Below are 22,022 nucleotides of genomic sequence, written 5' to 3' on the forward strand. Positions count from 1 at the left end.
CCTCATTTTTCCTAAAATGCAGTGCTTGGCATGTTCCTTCTATTTCTCCAATATATAAATTTATCTTGTAGGTATATATTTTCTTGATAATGAAATTTACTGCATCGTTTCTCCTAATGAGCTGTTTCTCTTGCATCTGGTCTCTCTTTCTTCTGCTATATTCTCGCTGTGACCTCTCACCAAATCTTAGTAAAATCTTTGGGGGCATATTTACCACTTTCTACCTCATATAATGCTTGTTTTTATACATTTCTTACCATGTTGTAACTAACATAATGGGTAGAAACTCTCTTCATTTAAATTTTTCTCTATGGTGCCTAGCATAAAGTTTGATACATAGGTGGCTGATCACTATAAATAAGTGAGTGAAAGCACAGCCTTTTGGTCCCAATAAATACACATAAGACTAATATTTGAAAATAATTTCTTTCTCTTGTTAAGCCTTAATAGAATAATTAGGCAGATAAAGAAAAAGAATAAATTAATTTAGTAGCTAAAACAGGGCAAGCAGCCCAGAATCAATTGACAAATCAGAGACAAAGACCAAAGAGGACTAATGTAGATATGTTTATAGGAATCAGGAACAAATAAAAATGGAAGTCATTTCAGGGCCGAATGATTTGTAAAGCAAAACTAGTTTAGGAAGCCTTTCGTAACTGGTTATTTTGTCCATGAATCCATGAATGAGTAATATATACAGCAATAGTGAGTAGAGTTCTCATCCTTCACAGTCATACTTCCAAGTAGAATAACATGTGATAGCCCTATGCTTTTCAACTCTAGCTTCTCAGCTCTCAGGTGCATATTCCGGCTTATTTGAATGGTAAATGGGAAAGAAAGAATGTGTTTTTTTTTTTTTTTTTTTTTATCTCTAGAGAAGGAGGATAGGAATATATCCCTTGGACTTAAAAAGTAATTTTTAGAAAAAGCAAAAGCAAACAAAATTCTTCCTCTGAACATTCACTCAGTTTAAGGCCTTACGTAGTAAACCCTGTTTGACTTAAACTTGTTGTGGGTGTGATCACTTGAATAGGGATGACCTGGTAATGTATCTTCCAGAGGTGGATATGTTCCTCCAGGAACTTACACTTGCTGCTTTATTAAAATAATTACTAACTATGAAAATGAATATATGTATATGCATGACTGGGACATTGTGCTATACATTAGAAATGGACACATTGTAATTGTACTTCAATAAAAAAAACACAATTATTAAAACAGTTTAAATTCATCAAGACACTTAAAGTTATAGCACATGAACACTATATATAAAAAAATTACTCACTTTTAAAAGATTCTGTTCCCTTTTAGGTGAAGTTCAGTCATGGGTGGCTGGGGTAGTATTTTGAGAGTCAAAGGCTTCATCTCTCAACTATAAATCTTACCTCATCAGTAGCTGCCTGTTCTGCTCATCCATCAGGACGGCTTGGCCTTGAGAGCCTTTTCCAATTGCAAAAGTAGGATGAAAACAGAATATGTGGAGAATCAATTCGTCTGACCCGTATGATGATGTCCCAGAAGGAGGCAGGGAGGGTGCTTACTGTAAGTGAGTTCAGGATAGACAGTCAGTCTGGAGAACAGGAAACTTGCAGGGGTTGGAGGAAGAAACAAATTATCCTGCCACTGTGCCCCAGATGCTCGTGATGGTGTCCTTTGGGTGGAACTTCTCTCTGAAGAACAAGTGAGAAGGAAGCTTTTCAACTCCCTTGGGCCATGCTCCTCTCTAAGACTATCTATGATCCCCTCTTGTAGGAAACTGCCTTGAAGTGTTGGGCCAGGTTAGATGAGTGCTAGTGATTCCACTCCCTAACTTACATTGAAATGTACAGCACTGCTGAAAAACACAGACGTATGACATAACCCCTCACCTTGTTAATTACAGGAAGCTCGGTGGGTCAGAGACAGAGTATGTTCTTTGTCCTTAGTGACTTTTGATTTGAATATTGCTGCCTTTTCTTTTGCTGGCATTGCTGTAGTCTGGTGTATGGGTATGTTGTCAACTGTCTTTATACATCAGGAGTTTTGGTGACAGCTGTGCTTGATTCTTTCTGAATGGAATCTTTAGATTTACCTTTAAATATCCTCTCTCAACTGTCTTTCCAAAATTCTCGCATTTGGAAAAAGTCCAAATTTATTTTAAAAAGAGCATAAGTCAGCCTTTTAAATTAACTCATTTAACAAATACTTGTTTTTTTTTTTTAAATTGAAGTATCGTCAGTTATGATGTGTCAGTTTCTGGTGTACAGCATAATGTTCCAGTCATGCATATATATACATATATTCATTTTCATATTCTTGTTCATAAACAAATATTTGTTAATTACTCACTCCATTCCTAGGCACCCTTCCAGGCACTGGATATAGGGAGATAGACAAGATAGAGATGGTCACAATTCTCAAGGACCTTACATTGTAGAAAGAAGGAGGGGTGGAGGTTGAACAAAAATGTAAAGGTTCAAATGCTAGAATATAACTTAGAATGGTGTAAATGCTCTGAAGAAAATAAAATGGGGTAATAGGGAAAGAGTTTTGGAGGCAAGTGAAGAACACCACTTCAAATTGCATGATTTGGAAAGACAGCTTTGAAAAAGTGACATCAGATTTAAGACTCCAACGACAAGAAAGAGCCAGCCATGGAGAGGTCCAGGGGCAGAGTGTCCAGGCAGAGGGACTAGCAATGGCAGATCCTGATGTAGAATGAGCTTTGCAGGTTCGAGAAACTGAAGGCCACTATGGTTGAAACTAGTAAATGATGAACAGAGTGGAAAGGGACAGGATTTGAGAGGTAGTGTTTCAAGATGACCTAACTATGAGAAACCAATCATCATGATTCAAATAGGTATAGACGATTAGGAAATAATTTCTTTTACATGGGATATTTGGAGGTAGGGTGGGCTCCAGTTAGTTGAAGCTCAGTGACATTAAAGATGCAAGTTTCCCCATCTTTTGACATGCCATTGTTTGTCAGTGTCCCTCTTGATCTCAAGCTGGTTTTCAATATTTAAGTACAATACATGCATGAGAAGAAAAGGGTCTGTACCTTCTTTTCAGGATGCGGAATGCTTTCCCTGAAGCAAGTCAGCTCTCATTTGTTTGGTCTCATGTCTATTCCAAAAAAAAAGGAAAAACAGTGGTAAGAATGGAGTTACCATGCTTGGCTTTGGTCAGTAGTTCTCCAGATATAATCCTTAGAACAGCAACATCAGTATTACCTGGGAACTTGTTAGAAATACAAAGCTTAAGGAATCAAGAAACTCTTAAAGTGGCATCCAGTCATTAATGTTTTCACGAGCCTTCTGGGTGATTCTGATGTACACTCAAGTTTTTTTGTTTTGCTTGGCTTTTAAGTTATATGTGTGTGTGTGTGTGTGTACACTTTGTGTATATATGTATATATTCAAAGTAGAGCAAGGTATAACACTTGCGAGACCTATTGACAATCGTGCCATTTCTGAGTTTGAGAAATCCAAAGAGAAGCTGGCTGTCTTCAGGTAAACACAGTCTGGGAAACTTTAGGCCAGTTTCACTATTCCTTTGTGGGTAAGGAGAGAGGAAAGTAGATTTTTATTTACACCTGGAGCATTAAAGTTGTGCTGTCTTAGTGAATTTGTGTGTAAATCAGAAGTCGTCTGGGATTTGAATAAAATTGACTCACACTCCTATTTCAAGCCCTGGAGCAATCCACTGCCTTCTCAGAAAGTTTATGACTTCCCCAGGTTTGTCTTTCTTTTTTCTTAAAAAACAAACAAACAAACAAAAACTTTAAAATGAATTTTTTTTTAGAAAAGTTTTAAATTTATTGAAAAACTGAACATAGTACAGAGGAGACTAGATAGTGAGGAAGTCGAGAATGAGTATGGGCAACTCTAAACTGATTTTGTTGTGGAGGGTGCCAAAAATGGGATAGTAGCTTTAAGGTGATGTGGTCTCAAGGAAGATTTTTTTAAAAGATGTGAAATATTTGAATATGTATGCCAGTGAGAATGATCCAATTGAGAGAATAATGTAGAAAAGAGAGAAGACAATTGTTATTTAGCAGCAAACCAAGGGACTTTAATATGGGATGGTTACACTTTGATAGGGAAAGAGAAATATGGAAACATCTGAATAATGAGAGATCCTGGAAACTAAAGAGAGTAAGTGAAGTATGCCAAGGACAAACTTTAACTTAAATTAAACTTAGGACTTGGGCCTGCTCCAATTCTGAATCTTAAATCTATATTTGAGTCTTTTTTTAAATCACTAATGCTAATTGAAAAAATGCTAATTGAATCAATGTTAAATACAGACATCCATGGCTGTCCAAACTCACTTTTTAAAGTTGAAGTCTAGTTGATCTACAACAATGTGTTGGTTCCAGGTGTTGAGAGACATCTTTTCTGCATCTGTCTTAAACTAAAGGGTTTTTCAGGGATGTGTGTTGAAAAGATGCAAAGATTTATAAGTTAAATTTAGTCAAATTGAAAACCATTCTGGCTAATGAATTCGCCAAGGGCGATTGCAGGAATTAACTACAAGATAGAAGAAGCAGTATAAACAAGAAAAGAAATATATCTGAAGAAAACCAAGTGACAATTGTAATTGGCTTCTGAAGGAAAGAGAACTTGAATCAAATTGAAAGACAGGAAGAGCACAGGAAGCAGGTTAATTGGAAATAGTTATTTATAGGTTTGTGTCTCTTCCATTCCTTAGCTGATGAAAGTAGAGACTATGTTATGCTTGTGTAGGCAGGAATTGTGTATGAAAAAAATAAGCACATTCTGGTGATTTTTCAAAAGTATACTGACAGTACCACCTTTGAAGAATTGCATTGTGACCTTCTAGGATGGGATTGGAAGGTCTGCAATTGACAGCTTGCCCTGAGGGAAGAAAACGAGCAGAACAATCACCAGGATGCTGGTAGCCTGTGTGCCAGGGCACATCACCACAGACATTCCTCTCTCCCTTCCTTGAGCCTCATTTCCCACTCCTCCTGCCCCCCGCCCCGTATGCATACCAACGTTTGTTTTTCATGAACCAGGAAGGTGATAGCTGTTTTAGAGAGGTGGTACAATGGAATGGTTAAGAATCTGGGCTTTGGGGTTAGGTAACTGTGTTTGAATCTCAGCTTATTACTCATTATTTAACCTTTTTTTTTTTTTTTTTAAGTTTCAGTTTTCTTGTCTGTGAAACTGGAAAAACAACAGCCCCAGGGGGTTGGTGTGAGGTTTACACCCAATAATCCACAGAACTACACTTTTTTAAAGAAAATATTCCCCCATACATGGAAGAGAAAGTAAATAACATTTTACTACCTATAATGTCTAAAGTATTTCACATACATTATAACATTTGTTCTTCTTATAATCCTTTGAGTTAGTCAGTTTTACCCCTATTTTATGGATGAGAAAACAAGTTTATCAAGATTAAAAACTTGCCCAAATCCACTCCATTACTGGGTTAAACCCCAGGTCTCTCTGATTCAAAAACCTATGTTCTTTTCCTTACATGATGCTTTTGTTCACTCAACTAATTTTAGATTGGGTCAAAAATAAATAACCATGATTTTAAAGCCAACAGAATTTAGATTTGTATTTAGTTTGGAATACTGTTTATATAGACATGTCCATTGCTATGCCTATTAAGTGTTTTTCAATATTGGCTGCAAATTGGTATCATCTGGGAGGATTAACACCATTGTTGCCTGGATCCAACCCAGAGATTCTGAGTGAGTTGTTCTGTGGAGTTTAGGACGTGAGCTTTTAAAACTCCCTAGATTATTCTAATGTGTAGCCAAGATTAAGAAACACTGCACTACTGAAAACTACATTCCCCTGCAGCCTTGCTAAGCAGCAGTGGTTATGTTTTGGGTCATGTAATCCTGCAATACTCAGTCTTTCCTCCACAACTGAATGGTTAAATGCCTATGCCTTTGTATTAAAAGATAAGACAGTTAATCAAATGCTCTCTTTTGTGAAATTTAATTGGGAAATACTAAGAAAAGAAGGTTGCGTGCTAATAGTTACCAAGCTTTATTGGACATTAGAGTCCCCTGGAAGCTTCTAAAACTTCCATTGGTCAGTCTTACTCATACACAACAAAATCAGAATGTCTCAGTGAGGGGGGCTGGCAGATTTTAATTAGAAGATGCATCAAAATTTGAGAATCACTGCAGTAAGTGGTGGGAAGTTCCACCTAATCGTGATGTAGAGCAGCTTCTCTCAAACTTAAATGCTTATTGTGATTCAGTAGGTCTGAGGTGGGGCCCCAAGTTTTGCATTTTAACATGCTCCCTGGTGAAACTGATGAATGCTGGTCCACAGATTACACTTTGCAGAGCAGTGAGTCTCAGAAACCTTCAGGGGAGGCACAAACTGGAAGGAGGGAATGGAGATTATGAGATTAAGAACAACAAAAGATATAGAATGGGATGTGAGATGGCTGGTCTCTAGGAAGAGGAAAATGGAACAAATATTTCTTGAGTTAACCTTGGAGCAGCCTGCAACTTAAGATCCCTGAGTCCCTGATGCTGAGAATCCTAGAAGCTGCTTGAATATAGAGGGACCTTTAAGTTCCTGTTGTTCCTTAAAACCTAGTTTGGATTTCCCGAGTTTCTCAGCATGTATGTCTTTATATTGAACTTTCATTAACTGAAGCAACCAGACACTGTGGACACTGTGGATTTCTCAAGATGGTATCTCTTTTTCTCCTCTTTCCAGTTTTGTTAATTTATTTTAGGAGTTATCTATTATGGCATAACGGATTACCCTCGAAACTTAGTGGCTTAAAACAACAGATATTTACACCTGTGGCTCAGGAGTTGGGAAGCCGCCTATCTGGGGAGTTCTAGCTTAGGATGTCTTTTGAGTTTGCGGTCAGGATAATAGCCAAGGGCTACAGTCATCTGTGACTTGACGGGAGCTGGGGGATCTGCTTCCAAGAGGACTAATTCGCTATTGGCCAGAGACCTCGGTTCTTTACCATGTGTCTCCAGAGTGTCCTCATGACATGGCTGTTTGTTTCCTTTGGAGAGAATGATTCAACAGAGAGACTGGCCAAGATGGAATCTGTGATGTGTTTTATGACCTACTATTTAAGTCATACCATCACTTCTACTGGATCCTATTTGTTAGAAGTGAGCCACTAAGTCCAGCCCACAGTCAAAGGAAGGGAAAGTGTTGCAAAAAAATGTGTTACAGCTCCGTGTTACAGCTCAGTTGTGGCAGCAACCTGGATCCAGGCGAGAGACCAAGCATCACTCGGAGAGTTGGAGAACTCAGATTTATTATGCCAGCGGGCCCAGAGGAGTTAACACTTCAAGCTCTGGACCCTGTCTGTAGGTTTATACAGGCCTTTATAGGCTGCCAGTTTACACTTTGCAACATCATATGCAAATAAAGTACAACAGAAGTTGACCAACCAGGAACAAGCTTTGTAGAAATAGACCAATCAGGAGTGAGAGACATAACCAATCAGGAGTGAGCTCCATGCAAATAAAGTACTACAAATGGACCAATCAGAAGTTAGGGAAGTGGACCAATCAGAAATGAGAGTAATAACCAATCAGAAGTGAAGGAAATAACCAATCAGAAGTGAGCTCAGGGAACCAATAGAATTTTAGGTGTAAGTTAGCCGTTTCAGAGGCAAAAAGTGAGAGCGTCTGGGCCAGGGAACCAGACGGTGCTGGCAGGAGAGCGGTGGCCCTGCCTGGGATTCCTGCCGGTCTTTTTATGGGGCTTCCCGCCTCAAAAGGAGTATCAGAGAACTTGTGGACTGTCAGCCATGGGAGGTGAAGAGGGATTTGAGGAGGTGAGCTGACCAACTGGAAGAAGGTGCTAGGAGCCGACTTGGAGCAAAACAGCACTTTATAGCAGTACAAGCGGGTGGTGCACTCGGCCTGGCGGTGGCGCTCAGGTGTGCACACTTGTCCTTTTATTAATGCTAGTGGCGCATGCGTAGTGTTTATAATGCTGACTCACGCTACTAGCGCATGCGTACATTTACCTCTTTTCAGGTGCAAGCTATTGTGAACTTTGGCCTGGGCCTCAGGGCCTACTCACTTAAGGCTGCCAACATGGACATATTTTAAAAAACTGTAAGTGGTTACTCTTTCAAATAGCCAAGTGTTTTAAGGAAAGCTGCTTATGTTGTCAGCAGGTTCTCTAAATGGTTCTCAAAGTGCATCAAAAATCACTTTGAGAACTAAGTATGAAAATACTTGGGCCCTACCTTAGAAGAAGAGAATATGAAACTGTAGGGGTAGGGTAGTGATCGTGATTTAACAGTCTCTCCAGGTGATTTTAAAGCTCACTCAAGTTTCAGGACCATCAGCCTCAGCTGATCATGGTAATTCAATTATGACTGCTAGCTCGTACAATTAGCTATGAGTACGTTGTGTGTAGTGGGAAAGGTTTCGGTTCTGTAAACTAGCAGCACCTGGGTGTGCGTGAGTGCGTGGGTCTGACGTGGCTATAAACCATCTTATTCGCAGCCTGAGGAGGAAGACGTCGGTTGGAGCAGGAGTGGCAGAACTTCGGAGGTGTATGGCTATAACCTGGATATACAGCCTGGATTACAGAAAGCTGCCTTAGGAACTTGTGAGTGGGTAAGTTGATAAATTCCCTTATTTATGCCACTTATGAAGCAATATTTTCTGTTACTTGCTGTTGGTATTGTGGTTGACAATCTAAGTGAGTGCTTGTAACTTAAAGTGATTAGTTTGGTGGGTTTTATCAATCCTATCTGCACATTTGGGTTATACGAACCACTCTTGGGTTCACTTTTAGAGAATCTAAGTAGTCCAGCATGAAGCCCTGGCACTGGGATTTTTTAATCATTGATTTTGAAATGTAGGCAGCGCTGAGAACCAGAGTCACTTACAACAAAGACTACTGAGGGGCTTTTTGTCCAGGTATTGAAAACAGTTTTTTTCTAACATACTTGAACGATCCTAGAATGAGAAATTCATAAACTAAGGAGTAGGTGGGCAGTATCCTTATAAGAAGTGAAACAGTGCTTGCTTTTTATCTTATACTAAATAATACTTGCTAGGTTACCATGACCACTTTTCTAAATTTATGAACTAATTCCTTCTACAAATTAGATATGTTTTTGGTAGTTTGGAATGCTTTCAGCAAAACCATCTCCATATGGTAGGCAGTGTGCTCTGGTGGTCAGGGGTTTGGGTCCTAGATGTGGGCTGGGGCGATTTGAAAGCCTCCACTCTGAATATCACCACCACCACCGTTGTCATCATCACTAACACCTGGGGACTTGCTGGAACAGTGTTTCTTGTGTCTTACTCAGGCGTACTGAATCAAACTTGGGACGCAGTGCCTCCGCACTCTGATTTAACAAGATCTCCAGGTGATTCTGGTACAGGCTAATGTTGAGAACGCCTAGCTTGATCTAATGACTGTACTACCTTTCATTCCCGCCACATTTTCTCTCTTAGGACCTATTTGCTGGGAGACCCAAAATAACTGCTGTCCTTACTGTCTTTCCCTATTAGCAGATAATGGGGAAACAAAAAGTGAAACTGGCATACTATCTGGAGGTTGGTTTTGGATTCAATGGAGCCTGATTATATGCCCTGTTCAGTTTACTTCCCTCAGTAGCACATAGGTGGCCTCAAGATTAAAAGACATACTAGAAAAAGGAGAAATAAAATTAGTTACGCTTTCCTTGTAATAAATAGTTATTTCTATTCCCTTAATCTAGTATTGTTCAAGGTGGCGCTGGGTGGTGTTTTGAAAGAGGTAAAAGATGAGTTCCATAGGAAGAGGGGGTCAATGCTTAAGTATTGAGGTCTGAAAATCATGATGAGAAGGAAGAAGTAAACCATTAATTTAGAAATAAGTAAATAGTAAACAGTCATCGTAAGAGAATAGTGAAATAGATGCAAAAAGGAACCTTCTGAGAAATAGTCTCGTTATAGGGAGGGTCATGGTATTGAATCAATTTTTGAGTTAAGGAACATCATTTGGTCATTGCTTTGACAACTGAAAGCAATGACTACCAACTGATGGGGTATACAACAATTGCCTTTTACTAGTGCAGACCTGGAAACTTCTCTGATGTGAAAAATCGGTGGTAATACCCTGGTTAACAGGAAGTGTTATACTTGTATTATCATTGGCCCACATAAGGCCTCTTGTTTTTCCTTTCATGTTCTCTTTTCTACCCCTCCCGCTTCTACTCTGTCAGGTGGCCATTCTGGTGCATTTTATATACCTTCTCTTTTAGGGGGTCAAAGTAGTATTTTGTATACATTTTAAAATTATACAAAAAGTTAACTATACGAAAGAAGAGAAAATGGTAATAAGCTTTCTGTACTCGTTACCAACTGTGATAAAATAATCTGGGCCGTGAGTTTATTATCTATAACTTCTCCCCACTCATCTCCACCTTGCCCAGATTATTGTGAAGCAAATTCCAAGCTTAATTTACAGAAATGATATTTTTTATAGTATTTTGTCTATTTCTTAACACTTTTTTGGTGACTTATCTTTGTGGTTGTGGATACATGTAGTCTATTAGTTCTGACTACTTCATGGTACACTGTAGTGTATCTCATACATTGTGTATCCATTTTCCCTGGTGGAGCTAGGGAGATGGTTGAATTCCTTCATTTGCATCCCATCACAAATAGAACCTCAATAAACACCTGTATACATGCCCCCTCATGACCTGTGTGAGAATTTCTTTGTGATACGTGCTCAGATGTGCGAATTTAGGTCAAAGAGTATGTAATTTCTTCACTTGACTAAGTGCTTCCAAATTAGTACAGACATTCTAGAGATCAATCTGTCCACTCACTAGGAACACTTGGCATTCTCTAGCAATGTTTTTTTTTTGCAGGTTATTAGTCATCAAATGATGCTGCATTATTTAGTTTGCATTGTCTGATTACTAATAGGTATGACCATCTTTTTACATGCTTAATAGCTTTTGGGGTTCTTTGTTCTATGAATTATTGATATCCTTGGCCCATTTTCCCACTGGACTTTTATCATAGTGATTTACAGGAATTTCTTCATTTTATAAATAGTTTGACCCTTGTTAAGTTAGTATGTTGGTAGTGTCTTCTTCAGATTTGTCATCTATTCAGATCTTCCCAGAGTGCCTTTGTATAGAAATTCTTAATTTTGGTACAGTCAAATTCAGCAGTTTTTTTTTTTCCTTGTGATTTTTGTTTCTGTTCTAGGAAATTCTTCCCTGCCTTTATCTTGATGCTATCTTTCTATGTTTTCTTTTGTTGACTTTAGTCTACCTTCCATGTTTAGGTCTTTATTCCATTTGGAGTTTACCCTTTTGATTTAAATTAAGAATCCATTTTAATTTTTCTCAATACATGAACCAGTTTTCCCAGCCCTATCTAAGTCCTCCTTTCACCCCTGAATTGTGCCATTTTTTAATTACATATTAACTTCCCATATGTAAATGAGCCTATCTCAGCTGTTTACACCATCGTATTAGGATGTTTATTTTTGTACTAGTACTATACTAGTTCTTATTAGTGTTTATGGTATAGCTTCATGTCTGTGGTATAACATCATAAAATTTTCTTAATTCTTCCTTTTCAATGCTGTTTGTACCTTTATTTTCATATGCATTTTAAAATAACTGAATCCAGCTGAAGTCTGGATTAGGGTTACATTAAATTTGATTAATCTAAGGGATGAACTGGTATCTCATAATGAATCCTCTCACCTGTGATTATGGAAATCTCCATTTATTTGTATCAGTCACTTTTGTCTCTTACTAGGTTTTAAAAGATTTTCTCCATAGAGGATTTACCTTTAACCTAATGCCTGGGGTATTTATTGCTTTTGTTGCTATTAAAAATAACTAAAATAGCTATTTTTATGTTTCCTAGATGGTTATCTCAGGTTTAGAGAAATGGTACTGATTTTTGGGGGGGGGGTAGGCAGATTTTTGAATCCAATCTTAGTGAATATCTTCATTCTAATAAGCTTCTGACTTTTCATTCTCTTCCTCCTCAAAGTTTTCTGCAGGTTTTCTGTAGATACTTAGACAGACTTGGGAGATTCTTCTTTATTCCTGAGTTGCTAATGTTTTCTTTTGAATTCATGAATGAATGTTCCAGTTTTAGCCAAAATAGTTTGCTTCTATTGAGATGATTTTTTTTTCTCTCAGCCAGTTATTGGCACTTCATCTGTTTTCTGTATTTTTTTTTGGAAAACTTTCTCATATTTTTTTGTGTTCTGAGTGCTTCAATCTGAACTTAAAACTCTAAGTCTTTAACTTTTGCCATACTACTTAATCCAAATGTTTTGACTTTAAAAGTTTCACCAGCTTTTTTTTATTGTGGTAAAATCTCCTAACAGGAGAACTACCCTGATAAGTTTTTGTGTGCGATATAGTATTAATTACAGGCATGATGTTGTACAGCAGATCACTAGAACTTACACTTCTTGAATGACTGCAACTTGGTTCCCGTTAAACAGCAACTCTCCATTTCCCCCAAAACCACCGTTGTATTCTGTGTCTGTGAGTCTGACCGTTTTGGATAACTCATAAGTAGAATAGTGCAGTACTTGTATTTCTGTGACTGGTTTATTCCACTTAGCGTGATGTCCTTCAGGTTTATTCATATTGTTACACACAGCAGGGTTTCCTTTCAAGGCTGAACAATATGCCATTGTGTGTATATACCACATTTTTTGATCTGTTCATTTGTTGTTGGACATTAAAGTGGTTCTGGTATTTTGGTTATTGTCAATAATGTTGCAGTGAATGTGGGAATGCAGCTGCCTTTGGACATCTTGATTTCAGTTCTTTTAGATACATACCCAGAAGTGGGATAGGTAGGTCCATTTTTGTTTTCAAAGGAACTGTCGTATTGTTTTCCGTAGTGGCTGCACCATTTTGTATTCCCACTAACAGTGTGTAAAACTTATTTCTTCCCATCCTGGCCAGGACCTATCCTCCCCCCCTTTTTTGGGGGGGGGATAATAGCCATGGTAACAAGAGTGAGGTGATAACTCATTGTGGTTTTGATTTACATTTCCTTGATGTTAAGCATCTTTTCATGTATCTATCACCATTTATGTGTTGTTTTTGGAAAAACGTCCATTTTAAAAATATCAAATTGCTTGGGTTTTATGTATTTTTTTTTTTTGCTAATGAGTTGTAGGAGTTCCTCATATTTTGGATTAATATTAACTCCTTATCTGATACAGTTTGCAAATACTTTCTTCCTTTTTGTAAGTTGCCTTTCACTCTGATTTCTTTAGCTATGTAGATGCTTTTTAGTTTTGTAGCCCCACTTACTTATGTTTGCTTTTTGTTTGTGCTTCCAGTGTCATATCAAAGAAATAATTACAAAGGCCAATGTCATGAAGCTTCCCCTTATGTTTTATCCTGGGAATTTTGTAGATTTAAACATTATATATGAATCTTTAATCTATATGAGTTGATTTTTGTATATGGTGTAAGATAGAGGTCCAGTTGCATTCTTTTGCATGTGAAAATCCAGTTTTCCCAGCACCATGTGTTGAAAAGACTGTCCTTTCCCCATTGTGTGTTTCTGGGACCCTTGTCAAAGGTGAATTTACTATATACGTGTGGTATTTCTTACATCTTTATTCTGTTCCCTTGGTCTATATGTCTGCATATACAAAGCTGTTTTGATTACCATAGCTTTGTAATGTTTGATATTATGAAGTGTGATGCCTCCACCCTTGTTCTCCTTTCTCAAGGTTGCTTTGTCTATTCAGGATCTTGTGTGGTTCTATATGTGAATTTTAGAATTGTTGCCCTATTTCTGTTTAAAAAAATCCATTGGGATTTTGATAAAATTGCATTGGATGTGTAAATCTCTTGGGATAGGATTGAGTTTTAGTAGTCTTCACATAATATCTTTCCTTATCACTCTAAGCATATTTATTAGGCCTATTTAAAATAATTATCAGTTCTAATAGTTTTGTTTCTGATAGTATATACTGGTGTCTTTAAAGTTTATTTTTCTGTCTTTAGTCTGATGTTGCCTTTCATTTATGATCTCATGGTCTCCTATGGATATTGAATATGATGTATAATCATGTATACTGGAGAAGGATCGAAGGCCAAGTCCTAATCTACATCCCTCCCTGTGAATTGAAAGGAGAAGAGGGAAGAAGTGGGAGAGAGCCCCAAACACCATAAAACCCCTGTTTGCTACTACCACCCCTCCAGGTCAGGCTTCTGCCTTTAAATTCCAGAGGTCTTGAAATAAGGATATGAGGAAACTGGGGTTTGACATAACCATCTTGGGGTTTTAGAGAAGTATAAGTGATGAATGAATGCTCAAGGATGGCTGATGTGTCTCCTCTTCTTATTAAATCCTTACCTCAGGAGGGCTTTGTGCTGCTCTGGTTTTATCCTGTCCATGCTGGCCCCAGTGAACTAATGACTTTTATGATGGAGAGGCTGGCAATCCTTTTTCCAGTGCAGTCTGGGGAAAGAAATGAGCAGAATTTAATTCCATCATATCCGTTCACTGCCACCCTCTCCCAAGACAGTCATCCTGCAGAGAATTTGATCTTCCAAGCTATGGGAGAGAAAGAGTAAATTCGTGATAGTTCAAGGGTAACAATCTTTTTCATGAGCCAATAGTGAAAAAATTCAGTGTGGCTCTAAGTTTCATTTAAAGAAGGAAATATACTTGTTTTCCTGGGAAAATTGCATTTCTATCCGTAATAGGACTTACGCATAATTTATGGCTTTTTTGGGGGACCAGAGTCAGGAATAATATATTCAGCAAACTCTGCAGAATTTGGCTATAGTGTTCTGACTCTAAACAAATTTTGGGTGACATGAGAGTTGGTGGAATTGAGTTGAAGAGAGTAATTTGTGGTTGAGGAGAATTGGCAGGATGTCTAAATCTTGGGACTGGCAGGAGTTAGCCCAGGAAAAGTGCTGGCGGGGGTGGGGGTGGGGTAGGGAAGCGGGTGGTGTATCTGTTCAGGAGACTACATGTAGTCCAAAAAAGAATGTGACTAGGTGAGGAATGACACTGGGGAATGGAAGTGGGGCCGGATCAGAATAGGCTTTGTATAACATACTAAGGATTAGAGCTTTGTCTTAAAGACAATGAAGAATATTGGTAGTATTGATAGAAAGTAAAATACATTGCTAACAGACAATGGGAGTTTATTTGGTTAAAGTAATATACACGGATAATATGCCTTCTAAGTGGTTTGGACTTATTAAAAAAAAAGTTACTTGTATTTTTTTCCATAGATGGATTTGATTTTTTAGTAGGTAGTTGTGTTCCAAATGTTACATGGGGCATACTTAAATATTGTTTATCTGAAATGTGTATTTAACTGGGAACCCTGTTTTTATTTGATCTAGAAACCTTATGAGTGGGATGCATTAAGTCAACAGAATCAGGTGAACATGACCCTGCCAATGAGGCATCTTGATCAGGAAGATATGAGAGCTGCTTGTCTGACAATAGATGATTTTTGATATTTTAGAGCTCAGCAGAGTGAGGGGCTGGTTTGGCGTCTGGGAATGAATTTTTACTGACGACAGTGACCAAGTACCTTTGGAAAGGGGCTTGAATTGTGGCTGAACTTGAGGCTGTGGGTAGTGGGGAGCCAATGGATAAGGGCTTTCCTCCTTCTACTGGCTGTATGGCTTGAGATGAGTTCTGCGAGGATCTCATAGGATGGAGCAACCAGTCCGTTGGTGGCAGCCCATTCTACAGATCTTGCTTCTGGTTCTCCTTCCTTCTTTGTTTTTACTTTGTTTTCTGGGGTTATATTGCCAAATAAAACACTCTTACACAAGGAGAAATGAAACAAGGAAAAGTTTCCACCAAAATAGGGAACCAAGTTATATGATAGAAGTAAATCAAAGTAATTAATTACTGATTTCAGTAGAGAGTAAAATCACCAGAGATCACTAGATGAGGTTAAAGCAAATCTCTATCCTGTCAAGAAAGGATAAAATGTACCAGATGTATCCTAAACTAAAATAAAGCTATGGTGGCTACACATCAAGAAAAATCAGTTTTAAGGACATAGAAGATGCTATAAACTTAAGAGAACCCAATAGCTCAAAATATTTAAAATAAAAGTGGATAAAACCAAGGAGACTGAGCACCATCACAGACTAATTGGGGCTGTGGCAAAACGGGCAACCTTCATTGCTCTGAGTCCCATTTCTTATACCTGAAAGCCATCAAGGAAGGGTGACTTCCCCACTCTGCCCTTCTCATTCTTAATTCAAATTGTCTCTTCCCAAGAGCAACACATGACATAGTGTGGCCTGGGAGCCACTTCACTAGGTTTGCCTGGAGGTGGTGGTGAGAAGGCTTGTTAAACACAGATTACCAGACCCAATCCTGGATCCAGTGAATCAGACTCTGGGTCTCCTGAAAATGCATTTTTAATAAGCAGGACAAGTGAATATTATTACCATTAAACTTTCAAACTGTTCTGAGAGGATTATTTTCTGCTAAGACCAAATTTATTCCCTGAGTTGCAGCTGCTTCCATGTCATACAGTACTTTGGGGTGAAATTAAATAAGAGTATCATCCTGTCTGGCAGCAAAGGATTTCCTACCCTTGTTTTAAGACGTGGTCCTACAACTCAGTGAAGCGGTAAGGAAACGATTTCTGCCAGGAAATATAGTTGGCTTGATTGGGGGAGGGGTTTGTGTGTTTGTGTGTGCGTGTTTTGGGTAACAAAGCATCCTGGTTAATAAATTTTAGGCTCTGGAGCCTAAGTTCAAGTCCTGATTCTACCACTGAACTAGCCATAAAACCGTGGGCAAATGACTTTCCTCTTAGTGTCTCACTTTCCTTCTGTAAGATGGGGATAATAATATCTGCCTTGTGATTGTTGCAAGGATTGGGAGAGTCAGTGCATGCAAAGCACTTAGAGCAGCGTTTGGTTCTAAGTTCGTTCTCAATAAGTGTTGCTATTAGTAACGCTTTTATGATGTCCTGCTCAGAGCTTCAGTATCTATGTGGATGGTGTCTTTACCTTATTATAAGGTCTCTTATCATCCTTGTACCTGATAATCTGTTCTTTTTTCTAAAAAGGGTTTCTGTGTATGTGTGGAGAAGAGAGAGGATGGATCAGCACAATTACACTTATTACTGGCCAACAGCTTATGGCTTAGAGCCTATTAATGCAAAGAACAGAGCTTCCAAAAGTTCTCATGCAGACTGTTGTAGCAGAGTTCAGTTGAAATTAGCTGGCTGCCTCTTTGGTCGCCTCAGAGCAAGCAAGAGAGTTGGGAGGTGGGTCATGATTTCTCTGAACTTCAACACTTTATTGAGGAATACTTGACAGCATTCCTCCTACCTCCAAGGCAAGCTGAGCCTAATTAAGCTATTTCTGTGGCTCAGCATTTTATTCTCTTAAGAGAATGAACTATGTTAAAACGGTGTCATTGCAGCCTGTGGTTTATGTAACTATGATCCGTGAAGTTCTTATTCCTTCCAGTTTGGAATGTGCATAGCAATCCAAGGTGCATGAGGGTGGGTTAATAATCAGATGGTAAGCCACTTTTATGCATGGGCAGAAAAAAATGAACTGTACATTTTGGGTTCATGGGTTTGATTGGGTACAAGGCAGAATCAGAGGCCTTATTTCAAATATGTGTTGATGTGTTACAGGAGGGGCTTGACTCTCTCCTTGATGATGCTGGGGACAAGTGAGCACACAGTGGGTCTGTCATGGTTATGAAGAAGGGATGATCAGTGAACTGCTTATTTATGAGGTAGAAGATAGCTTCTCAGCTGTTACTCTCCCCTACCTCCACCTCTTCCATGCTTTAATTCCACAACACCTTCATCTACCACATAGCAGCTGAACATCCTGCTTGGAATTCCTCCTGATGGTTGGTTATAAAAGCACCTGCACCACTATGAAGATTGATAGAAGGAGAATCATACAGCGATCGCTTCCACAAAGCTCTCAGCTGTGGCTTCCTTTTATTTTTCGTACCCTGTGTACTCCTAGTCTTGGAGGTGGGTTGAGTGTTCTGCTTGTTTAACGCTGCTTTCCAACCATGGCTCATTTCTCCCCGATTCCTTCTCAGAGCTTTGAAGTATCTTATTGTCTGCTCTTCCTTGTTGTAGGAAACTTATGATGGTTTCCTGTTCGTTTTGATGACTTTAGCACCTGACTCACTATCTTTTCTTTACCACTACTTCTGTTACCATGTTTCAGAATTTCAGTATCCATAGGGATGATCCATCCAATGTCATAGCCTCCCAGTTCTTTGAATTCCTCACCTCTATTGCTTCTGTCTTCCAGCCCCACTTCTACCTCTCCCTTTTGTCATAACAGTGTAAAGCGTCCCACTCTGCCCATCACCTCCTATTTTTCCAACTTACTGTCTAAGAAGACCTCTCCAATAACTTGACTCCCCAGAACATCCTACAGTTGACTTTACCACTTTTTAACTATTGGTCAACTCCCTCAAAGGCCTTGCTTCCCTTCTTTTCCACTTTAGATCCCATTGCCCTCCTATCCAGTTATGATACCTTTTCTTTTCTAGCACTTACACTGCCTAACATTGTTTTTTGAGTTTATTTCTAATTTCGTAATGAAGAAGGTACATTAGGGCAGGAGGTGCTTTGTCTATTTGTTTAATGATTTATCCCCCACATCTAGAACAGTGATTGGTACATACTAAGATATTATCAATTATTTATAGACTGAATGAATACATTGCTATAAAACATTGTTCATGTCTCTGATATTGGCCATTTTTCCCCCCATAAAATTTCATGTTACATGTGACGAAACCCTTTAGGAAAGTTACTTAAAAGGGCATAATTTTTTCCCCCTGAAATTCACCTGTCAGTCAGGGTCCCAGCAACAATAGGTGACAATTTGAGGAGAGTTTAATACACGGGTTATGTAAAAAATTAGGAGCAGGGTGTTGAGAAACCACAAGGGATGGTGCCAAACATCAGGTGGGTGACATCTGGAAGTTGCTGCCCCTTGGCTTGAAGGTGTGAGGGGAGGGAATGTTACCAGAGCCTGGAAGGAGAGTCACGTGAAGACTGCTTTGACAGGAACTGTGATGCTAGGTGGACGGATGTCCTCAGCCTGAAATGACCTTGCATGGGGAAGGATCCAGGAAAGTAAACATTCTTACTTCACCTTCCTTCATTTCTCTGACCTCCTGCTGGGCTCCCCAAGGCCAAACCTGACCAGAACTCTGAAGGAAGGGAACCCAGACCAGACTCCCTAAGCGCAGAGCAGAACAAAAAATAGTGGAGAGTAGACTTGGAGGGAGAAATGGAAGAATAATAGCATAATTAGGATGCTACTTCTCTCTTGCATCCCATTATTTTGCTGTGTCACATTTATAATAGAATGACAAGCTTTAATGTTCTGAGCAATCTCTTGCTCGATGAACAAGAAGTCGAGTCTTTTCTTCCAGAAGTCATGGATGTGCACAGAACGACTCCTCTGTTGTGATCAGAGATGCTGCCTGCTGTCTCTTACTTCCTGACTGTGTTGTGGCCCTGGGCTGACCAGGTTCTTTGGCTTCATGGCTTGTAAAAATGCTTAGATATTCACTCTCAGGAGGGCACAGCAGGGGGCCTCTGCTTTGCTCCAGAGCCAGCCCTTTCTGAAGGGTTACCCATAGCAGGGCTGCTGGGCCCTGGCGACATGGTTGTCTTTCCCCTGGTCTCTTCTTGAAGTAGGGAGTGGTGAGTCTTAGTTGAGGCTTAGAGGAGAAGGGGCTGACTCAGGAGTGGCCAGCACAGATTCACATTAGACCTGGAACTGTTGTTTTTTGGGATGTGCAGGTGTTGTTACTCGGTCTGGTCTGTTCTGCCAGACTTCTGGTTTCAGGTTGATTTTCAGACCGAAGTACACTTTCCTTTCTGTTCAGGGCCTTCTCCAAAGACCAGTAGACAGATGGATTCACCTATGTTGGACCTCAGTGTAGACTGAGAGACAGAAGTATCTCCATGGGCTACAATCAGATCTTCTCCCATGAGAGAGTGGGAAGATGGGACAAATTGGGAGCATACCACACACTGTTTGCACTTGAACTCTTTTAAACTTGGAGATTTTTTCCTTATGAGCATATGCAGATTGCTTTTTTCTTTACTACCTAAAAATACTCCATTTGATATAGATAAATTCCTTTATAAATATATCACTTATACTGAATAGATTAATTCTAGTTTTTAAATTACAATCATACTATGAATATCATTTTAGACATATCTGAACATACATGTGAATACACTCATAAGAAAAAGTTAGCACGTTATTGCTGAGTCAGTGTTGTGTGCATTTACAGGTTTGATAGATACAGTCAGATTAAATAATTCTGCTGCCCAAAATATGTAAGGCTGTTCCAGTTCTTAAGCCTCTCCTCCTTGTAGAGGCATTTGGTGCATCCAGCTCTGGAGACCATCCAGGGTTCTGGACTGTTAAGTGGCTTGCTTAGGGTTGACTTTCCAAAGTCTTTCCAGTTTTATCAATTCAGCTAATTAAGCACTATTCAGTATCCACTTTTCAGTTCTAAAACCTTGGTTGACAGTTCTCATCTATTTCTTTGACTCTTCGTCCATGTGGGTAGAGTGTTTTTATTCCTTTGTTATCATTTTAGTAGGGATTCAGAGTGACAAATGTGTGTTCAATCCATTATGTTGAACTAGACTAGATTCTTATGTTTACTCCTTGGTATCTTAGCTTCTAAAAGCCATTTAAATTATTTTCAAGCTGGTTATTTTTATAGAGAGAGTGTTTTTGGTTTTTATAACTACTTTTTAGATTTAAATACTAATTATTATAATTTTCCAATTGAATGCCACTTGATAATAGAAATTTTACTTTAAAGAAGGTTTTCCAAGTTACTCTGAAGGACATCAGAGTTTGGGTACCACCAACTTAATATATCTTCCTGGTTGTATTTGAAAAATTATACTTTCACTATGGATTATTCTAATATAAATGAATTAAGAACAGAGGCCATATTTTATTTTTTATTCTCCTGGTATAACTTTATCCATCCATCCCTTTATCTATGTGACATCAAACACATCTGTAAGTAAATAAGCAGAATGATTTTCATGTGTGAAAGGACCCTTCAAATCAGTAATATTTGTAAGATAAACTTGATTAAGCTGAATAGCCCAGGAATACTTATATTCAAATAGGACACTTAGAGAACAGACCTAAAGGAAGGACTTGAATCATGGGCATCCTGGCTTTGTGACGGGCATTCAGGACCCTCTACTGGCCCTCAAGTCACTATGTACCTGGCCAACCAGACAGGAGATTTTCAAAGCCATTTTTTGGCAGATGACCACTGAGCTCTGTCTATCAAACTTTGCTGGGTCCTGCACTCTTGATCCACTTTTTCTCGATCAAGCCTTAAGGGGCCCACAGCTGCAGTAGCAATGCTGAGGAGCTGGACATATGGTGGATAAAACTCAGGATCAGAAGTTAGACCTGGCGGAAGTCCTAGCTCTGCTCATTACTGATAGTGTACACTTCGATCACTTGACCTTTGTTAAACTCAGTTTTCTTGTCTGTGAAATGGAGCTAACTGTTAGGGGTTGAATTGTGTTCCTATGATGGATATGTTGAAGGTGTAAACACTGGTACCTGTGAATGTGACCTTATTTGGAAATAGTTTTTTTGCAGATACAGTCAAGTCAAGATGAAGTCATTATGGGGAGCCCAAGTCCAACATGACTGGTATCCTTACAAGAAGCAGAGAACACTCTGTGAAGACACAGACTCAGTGATAACCCAGTACTTTAAAGATGGAGGCAAAGATTGGAGTAATGGAACCACAAGCCAAGGAGTGCTTGGGGTTACCAGAAGCTGGAAGGGGCAAGGAAGGGCCCTCCCTTAGAGGCTTTGCAGGGAACATGGCCCTGCTAACAATGATTTCATATTTTTAGTCTCTGGATGTGTGAGAGAATAGGTTTGTGTTTTTAAGCCACACCATTTGTGGTGATTTGTTACAGCAGCGCTAGTCAACCTCGTACAGCAGTCATTCCTACCTCACCAGGCTTTTGTGAAAACCAAGT

At 39.0% G+C, this 22,022-nt stretch overlaps 1 long non-coding RNA gene across 1 annotated transcript in view; it reads left to right on the forward strand.

Moving 5' to 3' along the window:
• LOC116664097 overlaps positions 1-22,022 on the forward strand; it is a 430,835-nt gene that overhangs the window by 101,450 nt on the left and 307,363 nt on the right. Inside the window, exon 4 of the long non-coding RNA XR_004320436.1 lies at positions 8,474-8,587. This is a non-coding gene — a long non-coding RNA (uncharacterized LOC116664097). The remainder of the gene's footprint in view (positions 1-8,473; positions 8,588-22,022) is intronic.

This window comes from Camelus ferus, chromosome 6, assembly GCF_009834535.1.
Source record: "Camelus ferus isolate YT-003-E chromosome 6, BCGSAC_Cfer_1.0, whole genome shotgun sequence".
Lineage (NCBI taxonomy): Eukaryota > Metazoa > Chordata > Mammalia > Artiodactyla > Camelidae > Camelus > Camelus ferus.